We start from the raw sequence: 6,255 nt of genomic DNA on the forward strand, positions 1-6,255 counted from the left end.
GTCTCTCCACCATGAGGGTTTCACTCACACTGTGGTCTGGTTTCAGGCTCCCTCAAGTGTTGTTTCCACAAGTCTTGATCTTCGCAAGTCTTGCTGTGTAATATGGGAAGCACTCTTTCTCTTATCCTAGTCCCACAGCTGTTCGGGATTTGCAAGACCAGGTATCTGCAGTTAAGGTAACTAGAAACCACTGTGGGAACAGATGGAAAGGCACATCCCCAGCAAGACCACCAGGCAATCTGACGTCTCCATATCTGTGTCTGTGGTGACAGCCTGAGATTGTGGGTGTTAAAAGGGAGAAAAAAAGCCTCATTTACCTATGGAGCAGCTGGTGGGTGGAATTGTCAGCTTCAAGTCAGCAGCCCGGTCTCCTCACCCCGTATTTCACCTGCTTCTCTGGCATTCTACATGTTGTATTTATCATGGCCAATATCTATGCCTTTTGCCATCCTCAAGACTGGGACAGTAATGCTGACACAATAGACACACATTCTGTGAGTGTCCACCCCGTTCCACACCGTATGTTCAGTCTATGTCAAAGTCTAGCTCCCAGGTCAGCCCAGCCTCGAGGACCCCTTTCCTTCCATTTACCAGGCCCATCTCACCTTTAAAGCCATCCTGTAATATGCAGCTGGCTGAGAGGATCAAGGTCAGGAGAAGCAGAAGGACCATGCTGGTGCTTCCTGGAGCTGAGAGGAGTGCACTGGAGACTCTCTGGCCAAGTCTCTCTGGTGAAGGCATGGTCGGATACCACAGAGCACAAGGCTGGGAACAGACTCCTTTTAAATAGGGTCAAGGGTTCAGCAGCCTAGATGCCAGCCCTTCCCTCGGGCCTGGTGGGTGGGTGGGGAAGGGCTTGGAATGTCCACAAAAGTGGGACAGAGGCCGGGAAGGGAGACGTGGGGACCCTGAGGCTTGGACTTCCCAGCAAGGCCAGTCCTTCCATCTGGCCTTCCAGAGGGGGAACCCAGGGGAGGGAAAAGCAAAGGATCAGGAGAGACAAAGAGGAGGGGGAGGAGAGAGACAGAGGGGAGGGAAAAGCAAAGGGTCAGGAGAGACAAAGAGGAGGGGGAGGAGAGACAGAGACACAACTACAGAGACAGCTATGTGATTGCTGTTGTTAAGTGCCTTGGAGTCAGCTCTGATTCATAACAGCCTCTGAATAATAGATCTGAACTCTGTCCTGCCCTTTCTCATCATCTTCCACACAGGAGCCCATTCTTGAAGATACTGTACCAATCCATCTCATTGAGGGTCTTCCTCTTTTTTGCTGACCCTCTGTCTTTCCAAACATGATGTCCTTTAGTAGAAAGAGCCTCTCCATGCAACATGTCCAAAATATGTGCAGTGAAGGGTCACCACCCTTGACTCCAAACAGCACTCAAGCTGCCCCTTCTTCAAGACCTTTCCCTTTGTTCTTTAAAAGTCCATGGGATGTTCAGCACTCTTCTCCAGCACCACCACTCAATTGTATCAATTCTCCTATCATCTTTATTCATTGTCCAGAACTCAGCTGCATTGCAGTTGATTGAGAAATCTCAGCTTCTATCATGAACATCTTAGTCTTCAAAGTGACCTCATTTACTCTTCAGGACATAAAGAGGTCCCTGAAAGCAGACATTTTCAATGTTCTATGTCTCTCAATCTCCTAAGTGCTGATACCAAGGGTGTTGACTGTGGATCCAAGTAAGATGATATAGGTAACAGTTTCAGTGTTTTCTCCATCTGACATGATATGGCCTAGTGGTCCAGTAGTGCAGATCTTTGTTTTCTTATGGTTGAGATGCAATCCACACTGAAGACTGCAGCAAGTATTTCACATCCTTCTCACTCTCAGCAAGCAAGGTAGTGTGACATGCATAACACAGGTTGTTGATGAGCCTTCATCTGATCCTGATGCCACAATCCTCTTCATAGAGTCCAGCTTTTGGAATAACTTACAGATTGAGTACATTTGGAGAGATGATGCAGCCCTTACGCACACCATTCCTGATTTTAAAGCATGCTGTGTTCCCTAGCTCTCTTGGACAACAGTTTCTGGTCTAGGAATAGATTTCATATAAACATAATCGAATATTCTGAAATTTCTGGTCTTCTCAATGTTAGCCACACTTTCTTTTTTATTATTAAATTTTATTAATTTTAATGAACATTTACAGAGATTTTGGGTTTTCATTCATTCATTGTTGCACTATTTTCTCTACCCTCCTCCCTAGTTCATTCTTCTTCCCCCCCCCTTGAAAGTCTGTTTTAATTGTCCCATTGCCACAGTGCTTGTCCAAGCCAGTTCTGATTAATCTCCTTTGTCAGTGTGTCCTTTGCCATTCCCTATCACTCCTCTCTGAGAGAGACTTCACCCTGATTCATAAAGAAAAGGGGATGGCGTATTCTCTTAGCTACTTCCTGCTGAAAAGGGACGCTGTGGGTTTCAGGGTGAAGATCTTCTCTCACTACTCTAAAGGGCCCCTTTGGCAATAGGAAACACATAGACTATTATGGGGATTAATTTTGGAATCTAGATGCACTGTTATCAATTGTGCTTAGCCGTACGTGTTCATATCCTTGAAGATGTATCATGGAACTGTTGCAGACTAGAAGACAAAAATTTAACTAACAAGTTAAAAGTACATGAGTCACAAATTAAAAAGCAATAATATTCCAAGTAGGGGCTCTAATAGTGGAACAAATCAAGTTACAGAGAGAAGGTAGTTCTTACAATAAAAGGCTTATTGACTAGCACTTTGTCTATTATAGTATAAAGGTTAGGAACCACAAGATGTAGAGGCTCAACTACATCATTTATTGTTCTTAAGTCCTGGAGCAAATTCCATCTACCACTGGGTTGTTTTACAACTCGGAAGTCCGCACGCAAGGCAGAAGTGAAGTAAGGAACTGTTTATGAGGTTTTCCGTCAATTCCAACAACTAAGAAATAGTGAGAAGAGTTGGGACTTCAGAAGGCTTTTAGGACCAAATCGTAGGCTCTTGTGTCCAGGAAAAAACGAATATACTAACCAGTAATGTTAATGTTCACCCACAGCTCTTCTGGGAGGATCTAAATCATTGAAGCATCCTCCTTTGTTTCCAGCTGGGAGCTGGAGCCTGTCAGTCCTGTCAGTCAGGAGAACCTGATGTGGGCCACCCTTGGCCAAGTGTCCTTCAGAGCCACACTTAAAGCAAGTGAGTGGGAGCTTCCTCTCCACTCCCTCGCCCATCTGTGGTTCTCGTCTGTGACACTGTCTACTGAAGTGGACCAACTTTCCACAGTGGAAGCAACTCTGACCTCCTTTATTACCTTTGGGTGGCACTGTATATGAGTAAGACTTCCTTTTCCTGACACATAGCCACACTTTCTTACAAGTCATACAATCAATTACGTTTACATAGTCAATAAAACAAAAACAGCCATTCTCCTGGTTGCACCGATGTGTACCAGCAAATGCGATGTCTGAGTGCACAGGGGGGGTTTGGAACGTCTCTGGGGGTGTCTAAACTCCTGTCCACCCCTTGCTTCACAGGAGGCTTCCAGAAACAGTGTCATGGTGGCCTTGTTCTGGAGTCACTTGCTCGATGCTATTTGGGTGAGTCTAATGGGGATAAAAATGGGAGAGTAAAAATCCACCACTATTCAGGAATGTTGGGGAGTATCTAAGGCCAGGATAGATCACCTGAGCTCCAGACAGTTGCAAGCCTCCCACTGGCCTTTAATAAGGGGTAGAGAGAGCTCCCCTGTGTTGCTGGCTTGAGAAAGCTTGCCACCTGGGAAGACAGATGCTGCATCTGTTGAGCCTGGAGTGGTCCACATGAAGCTGAAGTTCTCCTGACCAATCCACATGTCCCACGTCTGTAAGCCCACCCTATCCTGTTTTCCTGTGTATATAAGTGCAGTGTTGATCCCAATATAGTTGAGCCAGATTGCTTCTCTGATCCTCTCCCAGAGTGGTGTATCTCCATAGTGCTTACTCCCATCAGGTTGTCACTGTCAAATTGCCAGTAAACTGACAGAGACTTAGGGCAGCCGGAACTGAGATGGACCTGGTGTAGTATCAGGTGAGAACCCTCTGTACTCACTCCAGTCAAGTTTTCAGGTGAGTACCCTTTGTCCTCACTCTCATCAGGTATCCGGTGAACACCCCTTTCCATGCTCACTCCCAATGGGCAAGACCTGAACTTTGGGGGCCTGACATGAACTGGTGTAGTTATGGAGTTCTGGCATAATCTGGGGGGCCTTGGTAGGCATACAAACTTGAGGTAGGTGGAAGAGAAGAGACCTGGGGTAGGTCTTCGTATTAGCACCCCTTGCTTCGGCGAAAAGCTAGAGGAAAATCTATCCTCTTCTTTCTTCTCCCTTCTTTCCATACTTGCCCCTGTCAGGCAGCGGGGAACCTGATGCATGTCCTTTTTGTTGGGCAAGTGCTTTCTTGTGTTGAAATGGGTAACTCGTCAAGCGATTTGAAAGATCCTCAAGTAAAATATTTAATATCTTTGTTGGAAAGTATGGAGATCAAACTTACACAGTCCCAAGCTTCCTCCTTTTGGACAACAGTCATTAATATTAGCCTTTGGATTACTGTCACCCTAGTGAGTATGTAGTACGAGGGGCTGAGAAGAGAAAGGCCAAATCAATCCCCCCTCACATCTTCCTCATAAATACTCCTATTTGTCAGTGTTGAAAGGAGTCAGAGATTCTTCCCCTTGAGACAGGTGTAGCTCAAAAGGAAGAGATAGTAGGAGACCAAGACTTTGTGGAACAGCCAACTAGTGAACGAAGGGAGAATGCTATGGTGGAGGATATAATAACAACCATAAAGAGTTTGGAAATGACGGTTAAAGATCTCCCCTCTGCACCACCCCTTCTCTGCTCTAGTTTCCCAGGGAGTGGGGAAAACAAAGAAGGCAGGGGGAACAATACAGAGAAAGCAGTGAAGAAACAAGACATTTTGGGGCTAAGGTGTTGTGTGTCCAGCAGGGGGCCAGGTGGAGCTCTGAGGCGCAGGTGTACCCTATACAGGTGCATACTACACCTGAATGCCCTTTACAATGGTATCCAGACGCTGGAAAAGAGCTAAAAGAATTTAGGACAGCTGTTAGATATGATGGAGCCTACTGCCCGTGGGCAAAGGGACACCTCAGTTCTCTAAGACTTAAACACCCCTCAAGATTGGAAATATACGATGAGGGCAGCCCTTCCAGGGTCTCTGTATGTTCAGTGGATGGCTTTATATAGTGATGAGTGCGACCAGCAAGGAATAGAAACAATGCTGCTGGGATACAGCTGCCAGCTGAGTCCTTGATAGGTGAAAGCCCTGCTTTTGGTTCAGCAGCGCAGAAGGCGCAGGCCCTCCACAATATTTTAATCAAGTCAGGTCATGTGGCATCAGAGCCTTGGATAGAATGTATACAGAAAAACTGTCGACTTTAAAACAAAAGGCCCAAACATTCAGAAAAGAACTGTCACCAATTCTACATAAACTATTTCAAAAAATAGAAGATGGAATTCTCCCAGACTCATTCTATGAAGCAAACATATCCTTGATACCAAAGCCAGGAATGGAAACCACCACAATAGAAAACTGTAAGGCAATATCTCTTATGAACACAGATGCAAAAATCCTGAATAAAATAAGGGCCAAGAAACTCCAATGATACATTAAAGAAATAATCCAACCGGCGGCGGAGGCTGCGGCGGCGGCGGGGGGCGTACGGGCTGAGGCCGGGGCCGGCGGGCGCTGTGCTTTGTGCTTTTCGCCTCGAGGAGCAACAAGCAGCAGCCACAGCCGCCGTCGCCGCCACACCAGCAGCAGCCGCCGCCCCAACGCCACTGCCGCCGCGCCCGGAGGAGGAGCCGCTGCCGCCGCGGGAGGGAGCTGCGGCTGTTCCCGGCCGAGCGGGGGAGGCGCCGCCGCTCAGAGCCGGGGAGGGAGCCGCGGGAGCGGGAAGCCGGGAGGCCGCTCTGCGCCGGGTAACCGAAGCGGGCCGAGGACGCGCGCCGGGGTCGGGACCAGGGCGAGACGCGGGGGACGGCCGGTGGGCACATAGGGTGACCTCCGCACAGAGGACTGGACCAAAGCAGACGAGGGTACTACGGAGGACGCCGAGAACTGGGAGAGGGGAAGGCAGGAAGCGAGGCCCAAGCCGAGCCCGGGCCGCAGGCAGAGAAGCCCGCGCTTCTCCGGGCCGATAGGCGCAGTTCTCGCCGGCGGCCGGAGGGGGCAGCGGGGCCGGTGAGCGCTGCGCCCCCGCCTCCCGGCCGCCG

Source organism: Elephantulus edwardii, unplaced genomic scaffold, assembly GCF_000299155.1.
Source record: "Elephantulus edwardii isolate Elephantulus edwardi_28Jun2011 unplaced genomic scaffold, EleEdw1.0 scaffold00374, whole genome shotgun sequence".
NCBI classification, from domain to species: Eukaryota; Metazoa; Chordata; class Mammalia; order Macroscelidea; family Macroscelididae; genus Elephantulus; species Elephantulus edwardii.